The 15,538-nt window shown below is 38.9% G+C and overlaps 1 protein-coding gene and 1 long non-coding RNA gene across 3 annotated transcripts in view; one reads left to right on the top strand and one right to left on the bottom strand.

Annotated features, from left to right (window-relative positions):
- The window catches only part of ahrra (aryl-hydrocarbon receptor repressor a), a 71,490-nt gene that overhangs the window by 16,246 nt on the left and 39,706 nt on the right, over positions 1-15,538 (top strand). The window lies entirely within an intron of this gene.
- LOC147155744 (uncharacterized) lies at positions 429-14,811 on the bottom strand. The gene is made up of 3 exons (XR_015092001.1): positions 14,664-14,811; positions 9,841-9,986; positions 429-845 (listed from the first exon to the last, which is right to left on the bottom strand). It is a non-coding gene; the product is annotated as an uncharacterized LOC147155744 (long non-coding RNA).

The following is a 15,538-nucleotide window of genomic DNA, read 5'->3' as shown; positions in this document are numbered from 1 at the left end:
GTGCAATAAAAAAAATTCTAGGTTTTCATACTCTTGTTAACAAAAGTGGAAAAAAAACGTTAAATAAAAATAGTTGATGAACTTTTGACGTCTACAACCGTCAATGGCAGTGAATGAGTTAATTGTGTTTTTGTTGAACGCCCCCCTCCCTCATTCGGTTTGCATGGAGTATAGACAAACCACAAAGAAAGTGATTGATGTCATGACACAGATTCCCTCCGCCGAACCAAAACCTTGGCCGCCATCCTCAAACGGCCCTCGGTTTGTCCCCCCAGTGAAAACCTGAGGCCTATTAGCTACGGCACAACCAATTGAACATGGCCACCCTCATAAAAAGCTCAGTGGTGTCAGTAATGCGATCTGTTGATGGCTAAACCGAGCGAACGCAGAGCCTATTCAACAGCGGCCTGGCACGATATGGTTTTCACAATGCTTCAACACAAGAATAACAACAGTGACAAACAGTTTGCTTTCATTTGACATGAACTGCTTCTCCAAATTTGCAGCATTGCGATGGGCCAAAATGGAACACAAGCATAATGTTATTGGCAATAAAAAAAAACGGTTTGTACTCACATGGCACAAGCATTTGTTGTTGGGTTTTATCTTCTCGCTGACAGCTCGAACCCAATTGTACAACCGACTGTTTGTGCTGCCTGTCACTTTATTTTATGTTTGTAGACGGATGCTTCATTGCGCGTCCGTCGACATGACTGCTTGCCGCTGTTGTTCTCAAAAGTAAATCGATATGTTTCCATGCGCTTGGAAAGATGGCACCCGAGCCGCTGCAGCTTGATAGCAGCTTCCTTCGGCCAGATGAGGTCCCCTTGTCTTCATCATTTGATCTAATAAAACATAATAGATTGTGTTTGTGATTGTGTGCGTTAGCAGTTTTGAGAGTCAATGACTTAATTATTTAGTTATTTTTAAGAGCATTTTTTTTTTTGCAGTTTAATCCCAGGCTCCTGAAGCAAATGTTTTATTAAACCATTAAATGGAACATAGTTTTTAATTTTTTATATATTCAACAATTTTATTCTTTAACTCATTCGCTGCCATTGACGGCTATAGACGTAAAAAAAAAAAAAGGTAAAAAATTTGAACTGTTTCTATTAGTTTATTTATTTTATAAGAGTTTATATTGTCACCTAGTTTTTAATCATCTTTTCTTTTCTTTAATCTTTTTTTATAGGAATAAAAAAAGATAAAAAATTAGGGGCGTCAGGTGATAATTTTTTTTTATTGCAATTAATCACGACTTCACTAGTTAACTCACGATTAATCACAAATTTTATATCTGTTCTAAATGTACAATAAAAAACATTCTAGGTTTTCTTAATCTTGTTTATTAATCCATTCCTTTTCATCCACTTGAGCCCTGAGCAACTGTTATGTTCGTGTCGGTCGATAGCAAGTAGCAAAATGGCCGCCACCTTAGATGGCTAAAAATGGCTCAATTCTGCTGCTTAATTTATATTCCACAAACACAATATTAATCAGAAAATCTCGTTTGGACTAGTGGGGGCGCACAAAACATATTGTAAAGAAAATTTAGCGGTTGACTTTGTAAACAGTTATGTGTCTATCTTAGCTTAGCTTAACTTAGCAATTAGCATGGCTTCCCAGTCTTTCCTCCTCATCCCTTCATGAGAACGATGCCCACCCGTGAGTATCGTTACATACTCTGTTTTTTGTGTGTTGCTTCTCCATGTGTGTTAAAGTAGCACTTGTATGCAGATTTAGAATTACTGTCACATCTGTGCTATCTTTTTATAGCCTTTTGCGTCGCATGCTGGCATACGTGGACTTTTCTCAGACTCAGTCACATGGTTCGGTCGAACATTTAAGATGTTTAGATATCACCGTGCACTGCAAAGGTGGGGATGATTAAGAAAGCAGAGAGATTCAAAAGGCAATTGAAATCAGTGTGTGTGTGTGTGTGTGTGTGTTGTTGGATGGCAGGCCGCGGCCTCGCACCGAGGGACCCCGAGCGGCCTGAACTCTCATTGAACTTCCTGCCGAATTATGATCGAACGAGTGCGCCTGACAAAATAATGCCTACAGAAGGGCAGAGCGAGAAGGAGAAATTGTAAAGACGCTCTCTGTCCTCATCTCACACTGAACGCTTCCTAAGCAAAGACGGACAAAGCAAACAGCTTTGAGACGCATATTGTACCAATGGGGGGGGGGGGGGGGGGGGGATGTCTCAGGCGGTCAGTCGGGATAGTGAGTATGTTGACAGAGAGAGAGAGATGGAAGAGAAAACGAGGCAGAGAGGAAGAATTGGAGGGGGGGGCGGAGCTGAGGGTTGCGTGACTCGCGCTTCGCTCTGCCCTTCAAGCCGCTGGGCTTTATTTCTTCGCCGGGAGAATGGAAGGTGTATTTTTAAGTGTTGGACAGTAAACAAAAGCTGTGACATAGCTCGAATGCTTGTGAGGATATTAAAGGATGTTTACATTTGGGTATGCGCGCGAGAAAAACGATTTGCAAAGTCACTTCGTCTTGATTTCAGTGGCGGGAAGTAATAAAGTACAAATACTTTGATACTGTGAGTACTTGAGAGCTTAGGGTCAGATTAGAAAGCGGAGCAGCAGATTGGTGGATGCAAGATATTTCTCACCCTTGGCCTTATTTATGAGATTTTTTTGGTCGCATTTTTTTTGTGTTAGTCACAACGTTGGCAACAATGACAAGTGATTGTTTTGGTAGCATCAAATTCGAGCCAACGCTAACTAGCTCGTGGGGTAAGAAAACAACATGTGACATGTATTGTGATTTGATTTGTATTTATTTATTTTTACTTCTCAATTTGAGCACTTTGTGAGTTAACCTAAATTAACAAAACTAAATTGAGTGCAGAGAATTTTTTGTTGTTATTGTAGTGGAGTGCAAATTTTCAAAATGGGCACAGGAACTGGGCCGGCCCACAAATACAGATCATTTGCACATAATTGGCACCCATTGCAATGAATTGGTTTATCAAAAATTTTGATAAACATTCAATATACATTTTCTATTCAAAACGAAAATCAATGGAAAATAATTGGAAAACATAGAATTTTTTTGTATGCATATATTTTTTATTTTTAATCTGCAAAAACATGATTATGATGTATCAAAAGTACTAGTGGTATCGGTACTTGATATCGGTATTAGTCTAAAAAACTGTTATTGAACATCTCTTATTGTATAATTGACATTAAATTCTTCATTCTTGAATTCTTACTGTCGAATCAATTACTTCAAATTTTATCAGTCTTTATTTACACATTAACTTCTATCTGAAGTTGATATAAAAAGTCTTGTTCAAATGACAGGTTTTTGTGACATAAAAAAAGTGAGACCAATATGAACGATTTCAAAACATTCAAGCTTCTGCTAGGAAGCAACAAATGAACACAAAACAACAGCTGAACATTATTTGGGGTTACTCAGGTTCACTTTAAGTGATAGCAGGTGTGTGCTGAATTTAATTTAAAATGAGTTTGAATGTGACTTTATAAAAAAAACAAATCCTCAGTTATAAGAGGGTGTGCACACTTATGCAACCACATCATTTTATTGTTTATTTTTACTTCCCCTTTTGAGGTTAAAAAAAGAAGGAAATATTTATTTAGAGCAAAAATCTGTTGTTGTTTTTTTAAACCGGGGTGTGTAGACTTTTTAACTCCACTCTAAGCACAGTGTGAAAAAGTCCCGAGGTCCCAAATCCTGTATATCCAATTCATCTTCAGTATTATTTGGCCGATGTGAGTCAATGTAGGCTCCCGAGCGTTTGCGACCTTGTTAGACTCGGCGCCGAAGGCATCAAACCCGCGCACCGTCCGGGGGCTCCAAGCGCCAACATGATGATTTATTCTCAGGCGCAATGACACGACCCCTTAAAGTACACACATGACAACAGATCAAATGTTTCATACCAGGTGTGTGAGCTGCCAAGAAAGTCATTTCAGATTTCAAGTCAAGTCAGAGATTTCTAAAGTGCAATGTAGTTTCTTTTTGAAATATTGTAAAGAATATGGAAAGTGACAGAAAGAGGTGGCGAGTGTGTCAAATTCTTTCTCCGTCCATGAGGATCATGTTTAAATTGGCATGTTGCGGAGAGCGCTGAATTTAAACAGCTGCTAGCTTTTCGCCCGCAGCTTCACACTCACACACACGCACACACACACACACACACACACTCGCCGCGGAGCCCTCCCTTATTCTAAGTTTGCGTGCGGAGCGAGGAAATTCTCCATGCTAATGTGCCAGGGTTTGTTTTCATCATCAAATTGCAAATGTTTTAAATATGCATCACGCACACGCGTACGGTCAGAGCAGCGAGTTGAAATCCTTGTTTTGGTACAGTGTCGCGGGTGCAAATATTGAGCTGGATGTGGTCGGGCCACTTGTCTATTTTTCATGCAGCGCTCCTATTATTTCTCAATCACGCTTGATTGATCGTGGCGCGTTTCTTGACCGAACACATTTCAATGCTTTGCTTGGCTGTGTGCGATTACGTGAACACATGCAAAGGGCCTTTCCCATGCGTCACACATATTAGAGGAGTTGAATAATTTCCGTGTTGTAATTATTGTGGCTCGCGGAGAAATGTAAGGTAATTAAACTGGGAATTGTGTCTAACATTTAGTGTCATCCGTGGAGCAAAAGAAAATTCCAAATGAAAGCTTTTGCAATCAAAAAAAATGCATTTACTACATTGTGATGTCAACGAAAAAGAAAATGTAAGCGATTAATCGACAAGTAATCGATTATCAAATTAATCGGCAACTGTTTTAGTAATCGAGTAATCGTTTGGAGCCATTTTTTTATTTAAAAAATATTTCTGTACTTCTTCATAAAAGAAGACCGATTATCTTCGGTGTTTAATCAACATAAGACATTTGTATTTACTTTGGAAAACAATGACCAAACCGATAACGTAGTACAATAATCCCCACTTTTTTTTATTCACTATACGAATATGAAGTAAAAAAAATAACCACCAAACATTGGTTAATAAACAGCAATCAGGGGGAAAAAATGTTGTTGTTTTGTATTAATGCAAAATTAAAATGAATCAGATTAATCGATTGGATAATCGATAGATTAATCGATTCTAAAAATATTCGATAGTCACAAGACTAAACCTAAATATACAAAAGAGGATTAGGGCCAGTGAAGAGAAAAAAAAAAGGTTGGCAGGATTCTCACTTTATTCTCAGAATTCTGACAAAGGTGAGAATTAAAATCAGAATTCTTAAAGTCAGAATTCATATTTTAATCTCAGAATTCTGACTTTAATTCTGACTTTAATCTCAGAATTCTGATTTGGAAGTGAAAATTCTGACTTTGGGACATAGAGCTATGAATTGTGGGGGGGAGTCAGAAAGTGCGAATTCTTAGAATAAAGTCAATTGTGACTTTAAAGCTTAAATTCTGAAAATAAAGTGAGAATTCTCACTTTAAAGTCACAATGCTGAGAATAGTCAGAATCCTGATAACTTTTTTTTCCCTCTTCCTCTTCCGTATAAATATTAAAAAAAGATGTCTGTATATGATAATGCCTCTATACAGTATGTCTATTAATAAACAGACATAATATTTTGTCAAATATATTTATTTGTTGAATGCTACCCAAAATGATAAATGGCTTGAAAGTTTCACAGCGGCCTTTGACAAATTAACAGCGATAAAAGCCAGTCTAACCCAGTTTCCTGACTATGAAACATCATTCACACACAAAAAAAAAATATGTTGATGTGACAGGCTGCATCATTGTTGAACGTCGGTGTAAATATAGCTCCAAAAATCAAAGCCGACTTACATCCACGCGTCCGTAAAACTGCCAAAAGCGTCAAATCCATCCATCTGTGACATACAGTAAGTTCAAACTAAAGCCATATTGTTCTTATATGTTTACATTTTTCTTGATCTCTTTCTGTCTGCGTGTCGACAGTATATAGAGCTTATAAGAAGACTGCATTTCATTGTTGGTGCTGCATGTTGTATTTTTTTTTCTCTCTCTTTTCTCTCTGCAACTTTCTGTATGCTTAATGCCAAGACTGCGAAAAACCATAAAAGAGAAAGAGAAATGCATTTTTGGGTCTTAGAGCAGACAGGATTTATTTCTTTGCGTGCGAGTGTGGTGACCTATCCCTGCCCTCGCTGAACTCCCCCCAAAAAACAAAAAGCAGAAGCTTGCGTTTTTTTTCTTTCTAATTGTTGGGACATAAGTCAGGGATGTCCAAACTATGGCGCGGGAGCTATTTGTGGCCCACCATCCATTTTTAAGCGGTCCGCGGCACATACAAATGATTTATTATTTATTTGATATGTTATTCTGATTCTTTATCATTATTGTAGGCACATTTTATTCTCTACACTTTTTCGATGTGCAAAAACTCCCACGTAATGAATTGCTTCAAAAATTCACAGCATCTTGGGTATATATATATATCGTCTGATTCCACATTTCTTACAGTATTGGCGCAATTTATTATACTTTTAATACTTTGTAATGTTCACATAATATATCTTTCAATTTACTTAATTCAAGCTGAATGCTTAGCTTAGCATTTAGCTTTCAGCATCACCACACAATTTCTGCAGAAATTGCACTTATTCTAGGGACATCTGTAATTCTGTTTTATATACTTTAGAGCTTTTCTAAATATGCAAATAAACTATCGACCACCCCAAAATCGTGTAAAATACAAAACTGTTTGCTTTAAAAACAAAAAACTAATATATAAAAAATATACAATTATTGACTTATTTTGGTGTGCTTAAAACTAAATTAATAAATAAGTAAATTATACAAATAAATAAAAAATAGAATAAATAAGTTATAATAAATTAAAGTCAAAAATCAAAGTGGCCTTTACATTTAGGGCTGCTCGATTATGGGGGAGAAAAAACAAATCATGATTATTTTGAGTAAATTATTTAGCATGTAGATTAGGGGTGTGAATCGCCTGGCGATTCGATTCGTATCACGATTCATAGGTCACGATTCGATTCCATACCGATTAATCCCGATACAAATCTATAAATTGATTATTGGGAAAAAAAAAATTTTTTACTCAAATTTTGAAAATACTAATCAGTAAACTTGTACATGTACACTGTAAGATTTGTATGAACATTTATTTATCTGAAAATTCAGGTTGCAGTCTGTTTCATGTTTGAACAGCACTGGAATTAAATAAGGCTTAATGTTCCATTATTATAACATTCTTCCATGCTTAATGTGTAAATACTAACCCTAAGTAAGACGTTTTGTTGAATATTCCCATAGAAAATTGATGTTTAAAAATCGATTCGAGAATTGCGCGTTGTAATATTGCCGAATACATTTTTTTCTTACACCCCTAATATAGATAATGCTAAGACAAATAAAAGACTATAATTATGTGAGTTCCTTTTGGACCAAACCAAAGTTTCCTAGTATAAACAAATATAGTGCATTGGAGTTGACTTGCTATACGCTTATAGAACTGTTATATCATTTTGTAGGGTGGATGCTAGCTAGCTTTGAAAAGGGGGCGTGGCAGAGGAACTCATTTGCACATGCCTCAAAGCAACTCAAAATGAGTATGAATAATCTTTTCTTTTTTTTTTAACGATGATATCGATTTTGTAACTGTGGGTGTGTAATAATCAAAATCGTAACACCCCTTAGAAAAGTGGCCGCTAATCAGGATCTGAGTAAACAAGAAACATATCAGTAAAGTAATCAACACACTGCAACGTCGTTTTATTAGCCTTTGAGAAGCAGAACTCAAATTGATGGCCTGACACGTCACAGTCCTCGCATGAGTGTAAACAAAAGCAAGAGAGCGAAAAGCAAGGAAGGGGAGGAGAATAACATAATTGTAGCAGTTTGAAGTCCACCCCCCCCCCCCCCCCCCCCCCAGATAAAGTCTAAGTGCAGACTGTCTACTGGCGTCTTGCCACTCAAAGGCCACATTCATGTTCAGGCTGCCGCACTCGCACAGGGCAATTGGATCCACCGGATACCCTTCCCTTCTCACGCAATGTTGTATAAATGCGCAGAAAATGCCCTCAATATGTCCCTAAATGAATTAAAGTTACTCACGTGTCCGTCATAGTAACGCAACAGCAGATTTATAGGCGCGCGCACGGAAGCTATCCTGCCCGTCATGTGACTTCTTGTCGAACGTTAGTCGGTTGTCTCTAAAGAGCAACAGATCATCTCCACCATCTGTTCGTGTTTGATTCTGTTGTCTTTTTATTTTGTGGCTTAGGCAACAAAGCTATCAAGTGATTAATAGCAAAAATAAGCCATCACAGCTCACCAGGGCTGAGTCGCGGCGCAGCTATGATTGCTAGCCGCAACACACAATTGCGCCGTTTTCATACTGGAGGTGGCGAATAATGCGATTACGCCTTCCAAGTGAGTCATTCTTGGTGAATAAGGAAGCTTGTAAACAAACAAACACAACTAAATAACTCGGGGATTTTTTTTGGGGTGGGGTGGGGGTGGGGTTGTTGTTGTCGTCACTTCACCAGAATTGTAAATGCTACAGTGAACCAGGAAGTAGTCTCGCTAACTAACAAAAGGACAGACAAAACATGTTTGTATCCACTTTTGTTCAAACTTCTCTTTTTGACTTTTTCACCATTACATCACGTGACAACACTAGTAAACAAACTCTTAACGTTGTTTAATTGATTGAGACAATTGAGTAAAAATTGCTTGAATTAGCATTAGCTTAATTTTCTACTGTCAGAATTTGAAAGTGTGAAGTGTCAGTTGAAAAGAAGATTTTAGGTGAGGTATTAATATTGACAATGATAGGATTTATGTTAGTCATTTCTTCTCCGGGGGCGGCCATTTTGTCTTGTACTGCCACATGCTGTCGACCGAAAAGGACATCACAGTTGCTCAGGTAACGACCAATCGCAGCTCACCTCTTTTCTGAGTTTGGTCATGTGACAAAAGCTCAGCCCCGATTGGTCGTTACCTGAGCAACTGTGACATAATTTTAAGTCGACAGCAAGTGACAAAATGGCCGCCCCCTGGAACAGATAAACAGGTCGATTTTTCTGCTTTCTTTTCTCTCTTTTTTTTCCATTATTATTATTTTTTTTCAACACGTGCCCCATTCACATTTCTGTTGTCATTTTTAGCTTCCTTGTCATTTTATTGCCATGTAATTCTTCCCTTTTGTAGTTTTAATCTCCCATCTAATCCTTTTCCTCAGAAGCCCGAACAACCTCAATCTCTCTCTTCTTTGTTGTTACTCCTCTAAAAGTGTGTTTGTGATTTTTATTTTTTATTTTTTTTGCGTGTGTCCGCTTCATGCGACGCCGCTCCGCAATTCCATTACATGAAACGACATTAAACGTCCCTCTAATTGAGCAGCACAGCGCAGCCAAAAGAGGACCCCTGCAATGAGGTCAACATGTCACGCAATCAGATTAGACCATGAGTGACTTTAATGCGGGGCTGTGTTGAACTGGAATGGATGGAGATAGGTGGAGCGGGGGGTGGGGGGGGGGGGTTGCTTGGCGCGGGCACACGATATTATTATTATTGTTAGGCCAATCCATCAGTAGGCCTGCATTGTAATTTAAATATTATGTAAAACAATTCAGGACTAGCATGGGGGCGGGGGCGGGGGGCGTGCACAGTGTTGTCATGTTTGCTTTGCAAGCTTCATTTCATCTTGGCTGCGTCTTGAACACCTCAGAGCGGCTTTGTAAGCTGTCATCCAGCATAAACAAAATATTACAAGCTGTCTCTTCAGCTAATAGATTCTCATGTATTTAGTCAGCAGCTGGACGGGTTGCGGAAACTTAACACCTGCCAGAAAACCTTCAGGGCCCAACCTTTTTTCCTCTTGGCCAGCCTTTTTTCGCCCCAGCGACTTGAATTCCTTCTCGTGCAAACCTGTTGTCAATTTCCACGCCATTTTGGGGCTGCCTCTGCTCGGGCCAATCTTTGGTGAAGTCATCACTAAATGAGATTTGATGAGCTGGAATGACAAAATGACACAGTCGGTGTCAAGATATGTCAAAGCAGACAACAAGTTAGCGTGTTCATGAGCGTATGAGTTATAGGCCTACAAATCTGAAGAGTAAACATTATTCTTACCTACCCGCGGATATAAGCAGAAGCAGGCTCACTTTATGATCACTAAAATGGTGCTTTAATTGCAAGTTTGGAGAACCAAGTGGACAACAACAACAACATGATTTGTGTGGTTATGCCAATTTGTGTTAAATGAAAAAGAAATGAAAGGGTTTAAAAAAAATTCAAAGCCTATGTTACATCAAATCAAACTTTATTTATATAGCACCTTTCATTCATAAAAGTGCTGTTGTAATTAAAACATTGCTGTTGAGAGGCTGAAATTGCCGCATTTAAGACAATTTTAATTTAAACATTGGATCTAAACGATTACTAACTTACTAAAATAGCTGTCGATTAATTTGATAATCGATTACTTTCACAGTCCACATTTATGCCTACGTAGCAACGATTGGAGTGTTCAAATTTCAGAATTAACTTTTTCGGAGTTAATTTGAAATCCTGAAGTGTAATTTTCCAACATTTTCAGAGTTACTTGGTGTTATCAAGTGTCAGATTAACTCTGCAGAGATGTAACTAATCAAGTGTCAGATTAACTCTGCAGAGATGTAACTAATCACCGCCTTCACACCTGTCAACAAACGCCGACGAGTAATCGCCTCGCACTCGTGTAATATCAACACTAACCAGTGTTAACTACCGTCAGAGTTGTTTTAACCCCATCCCAGTGTAAATTTTTTTTTTAAAACACTTTCAAAAGTGTTGTTTTAACTATATTTAGTGTGGACCATTTTATACACTTTTCAGGTGTTGAATTTAACTCCATAGGTGTTGAATTAACGCCGCCAACTTTGCCGTGCATTTCGCTTTCTAACCTCCGCCTGGAGCAGAATGCTACCTGAAGTGACAGCTTGCTTCATCATCCGCCGTCAGTCTGCTTAATCTCATTTTAAACCAGTTGCATTCCCACCCTGCAGCCGCAGGTTGCGAGCGCGCTATGGAATGCTTTAAGCGGCCAGTGCCAAAAATAGACATGCTGACCCCTGAAAAGTGTCTGTCGTGTGGGGGGAAGCTGCGCGCCGTCCCTTGAACACCGCGTAGCCGCGTTTCTGTGCGTCCGCGTGCGCGTATACGCGCAACGCGGACGGAGCAGGGCTTGCGTGACTACTGCAGACACGGCTGTGACCTCGCAAAAGCGGTTATGAAAACGATCTGTCGACGCGAGCGGAGATGGAGCGAGCGAGTGCGCTTGTGAATGAGTGCGAAAAGACGAGTAGATGGAGGGAACGACCCAGGGGTGCCGCAAGGGATTTGGGCCACATTATTTTAATGCCGCATTTTGAAAATCGTTTTTTTTTTTAAGGGCCTTGGAATCACCATAGCTTTTCGCCCTTAAAGAAAAGAGAGTTCATTTTGCTTCCTATTTTCTACACCAAAAACGAATGACACGATAGGAAACGCCATCCAACCCCCTCCAAAACACACACATACAATTCTCAGTTGCTAGATCGCAAGGGAGTGACACCAAAGGGCAGTTCACACAGGAGCATTCTCATCGCGTGCTTGTGCAGCAACAGTATACAAAGCCAGAAATGGAAAAAAAAAAAAAAAAAAAAAAAAAAAAAAGGGAGGAGGAAATGAATATTTTTGTCACTCAGTCAGCGGGAGAGAAAAAAGAAAACGTCAAGTATCATATTCCTGATGTGGCACCGGCGAGCTCGGAATATCCAGGAGAAGCGTCTGCGGCTCCAGCCCTGTTGGAGGCCGACCACAAGGAAACAATTGAAGTCAAAGACTACATGGTGTCGATGCATATATTACATACGGCACATACTGGATGTATTTTTACGGCCCCTTTTTTAAATTTATGACGCCGTTTGAAAAGAAAACCACGCTACCAGAATAAGATCATAGAATTAAGAGATTAAGGATTAAGAAAACGACAGTGAAATACGAAAACCTTTATAACTTTTTACAACGCATAAGTTGTAATTTAAATTTGTTTTGCAATAATGACGTAATGTTACGTGGAAAAAAACATGCATTTACAAGATTAAGATGGAAAATTATGAGCATAAGCGTATACAGTCACACATGAGGCACAGTCTAACAGTTGGTGTGTGATTTTTTGATTAAATCATACTTTATAAAACCATCATATTTCTTTACATTTGATTTTATTTCAGTTTTACAACGATTAGGCATGGGCCGATATTAGATTCTGATTCATGATAACCGTGAGTAAAAATATCACTTTTATCAGTATCAATTTTAAAATTAGACCTCTAAAATTACTTACTAAAATTATTTTTTAAAGAATATATATATGGGTAAATAAATTATTTTATTATTATTATTATTGTATATTTTTAAACAAAATACATATATTTAATACAGGAGAAACATAAAAAAAAGAAAACTTAAATAAATAAATAATTCTCCTTAGTGTCCCATCACTGATGAGATCATCTTAGAACAGGCCCGTGGGCTACTCACATTGCCCTTGGGGCTAACTAGTACCCACTGGTCCTTTTTTGTTCATTTATCATTTATATGGAACAATAATCAGAGAAAAAACAAAAAAATTGCATATGTGTTAACTGTTTCATCTTGCTCCCTCTCCTGGTCCATAACGCACCAAGAATGAAAAAATAAATAAAAATGAATAGTTAATTACTCAACCCTGCAAGCGGCCAATCATATTGTGCCCTGATTAGAAGTCCCCTCCAAAAAGTTCAAATCAAACTTTTTTTTTTTTCCTTACGACCTTGGCCTTGTTACATTGTTATCCCCAACCTTGTACATATCAAGTATAACAAATCTATTATTTACCAAATAATAGAAAAGCTCCTCATTTTCCACTCGACGTGATTAACAGGATTCCGTTGCTGTTGAGCCAATGCGGTCAAGAGTCTTGTAATTAAAGAAAGGTGCAAGCTATTCATTTGCAAGCTCAACTTGCCACACAAATGAAAACGCGGAAGAAAATGAAAATGTTGAGTAAAACATTTGGATGCGCGACGTTTCGTCGTCTTCTGTCGCCACAAAAAGCAATTTTAAGAACTTAAAAGGGAAATGAATCAAAGGCCGGTGTCATTGCGAACGACTTCCTTTTATTTTATTTTTGCCGCGTAAATACACACTGAAGGACAGCCTCGTCTCGAAAAGGGTTAACGCTGAAAACCGGATTAAAGAAGGGGGAAAAAACAGAAATAAAGTCAAGATAAATGAGAGGGAGGAACATATCAGCGTTCCGCGCAGATTGCGTGTGAGCAGTAATGCTAGCCTTCAAAGAGCACAGTGGAGCACATTGTATCCATGCATGAGTCGCTCAACGGGGACGGCGGCATGATGGAGGGAGGGAGGGCGGGCATACCAGGACAAGGGCTGAGAGCGAGATGCGGGACGAGCGGGGAGGAGAGAGGAGAAGCCTCCACGGCTCTGTCTCATGACAAACGGCATCTTTGTTACCGAGACGGCGGGCGGATCGCACGCTTTTTTAAGTGGGAGCGCCGCATGTTTTCGCTCGCTCCCACACTCGACGGACACTTCATTAGGTACACGTGCACAATCGAGCCGCATCCTATAGAAGACTGGAATTCATTTGAAATCTTTTCTTTCTTGCTTTTATTCTGTCTTCTCCGGTGTTTAGGAACTAGCCGTACATATAGCTGACAACTTCTCCAATAAAGACCAGGAAGCCTCTTGCTATTTTGGCAATTTACTGGATGAAACAATAATATGCAAAACACAAGGGTACATTTCAATCATGTTATTTAAAGTTTAAAATAATATAGATTTGCATCATTTACTAAAATTAGTTGCAAACCCTACAAAAACGGGGTCGTTTTTAGCCGTTAGCATAAAGCTAGTTTACATGGGCGCTACCATCTAAATGAAACGCTAACTAGCGCCTAATGCTACGCTAACTAGCTGTCTTCACTAGTGTTTAGGAACTAGCCGTATATATATATCTATAACAGCTTCTCCAATAATCACCATGAAGCCCCTTGCTGTTTTGGCAATTTACTGGATGAAACAATAATATACAAAACATAAGAGGACATCACAATCATGTTATTTAAAGTTTAAAATAATATAGATTTGCATCATTTACTAAAATTTGTTGCAAACCCGACAAAAACGGGGTCGTTTTTAGCCGTTAGCATAAAGGTAGTTTACATGGGCGCTACCATCAAAATGCTATGCTAACTAGCGCCTAATGCTACGCTAACTAGCTGTCTTCACTAGTGTTTAGGAACTAGCCGTACAGATATATGTATAACAGCTTCTCCAATAAAGACCATAAACACTCTTGCTGTTTTGGCAATTTACTGGATGAAACTATAATATGCAAAACATAAGGGTACATTTCAATCATGTTATTTAAAGTTTAAAATAATATAGATTTGCATCATTTACTAAAATTTGTTGCAAACCCTACAAAAAACGGGATCGTTTTTAGCCGTTAGCATAAAGCTAGTTTACATGGGAGCTACCATAAAAATGCTACGCTAACTAGCGCTTAGTAGCTTACGTCACATTGGAACTTAAAACACAATTTAAACATTGAATTCAATCACCTAGTGCAAGCCAACACTCCTGTAAATAATATACTTACAGACAGATATTTCTGGAGCCAAAATTAAACTCTTTAGGCTTCAACACTCTGGATTAGCTGTGTAGCCGCGTAGGAGCATTGCTTGGAGTACAATGCGCTACGGTAGCACTGGAGGGTCAAAAAACATCCAAAGGTGCAAACACCACTTTCTTCACCAGACAGCAGTATAAACACATTGCTATTTTCGAGATCAACACAAGTCTGGCGTGAGGCGCAGTCTTAATCCGCACAGGGGCGGGCTCGACTTTGTTCTGGTATTTTTTCAACATTTCTGAAGTCAATTCAAGAATTTGAATTTGAATTGACTCCACTGCACAGGGATGTTGAATTGCATTTAAATGACAAGAAGTTGAATTGAACTCAATGCAAGTCAGCGAAACTCATTCTCATCACATATCAGCGAGAATGACGAGTGTGCCGATAACGAAGCCTGCTTGACTCGCCACCGATAGAAGCAACTCCGTGTCGAAGCACATATTAAATCAGTGAATTCTATCATTAAAAAAAATAATGAATTGTGTATGTCAGTGTAACAGGAACATTATTTACAGATAAAAAATTGCTGCGTCACACCATCAGACCTCCCCCTTGCTCTTCTTCTGCCCTCATCTTCCTCGCTGTCACTTCTACTGTACGTCTCCATAGCTGAGCGTGATCGCAGCCAATTATGGCTTGTTTTGAGCGTGCGACTCGTCCCGTTGGAAGCGATACATTACCGGCAGCTCGTGCCAATCCATTCCTCCATCCTCCATATGTGTACCATCTCTCACGCTGGTGCTACATGTCGCGCTTCGTTCTCCACACAAGTGTTGGAATGCGGGTAAATGTGAATTTAACGATGGGACATTTACAATGCATATGGCGGATTTAGAGGA

Source organism: Leptonotus elevatus, chromosome 21 (genome assembly GCF_054856555.1).
Source record: "Leptonotus elevatus isolate MCC_2025b chromosome 21, RoL_Lele_1.0, whole genome shotgun sequence".
NCBI classification, from domain to species: domain Eukaryota; kingdom Metazoa; phylum Chordata; class Actinopteri; order Syngnathiformes; family Syngnathidae; genus Leptonotus; species Leptonotus elevatus.
Note: the sequence above shows the minus strand (reverse complement) of the source record. Positions and strands in the feature narration are given on the sequence as shown.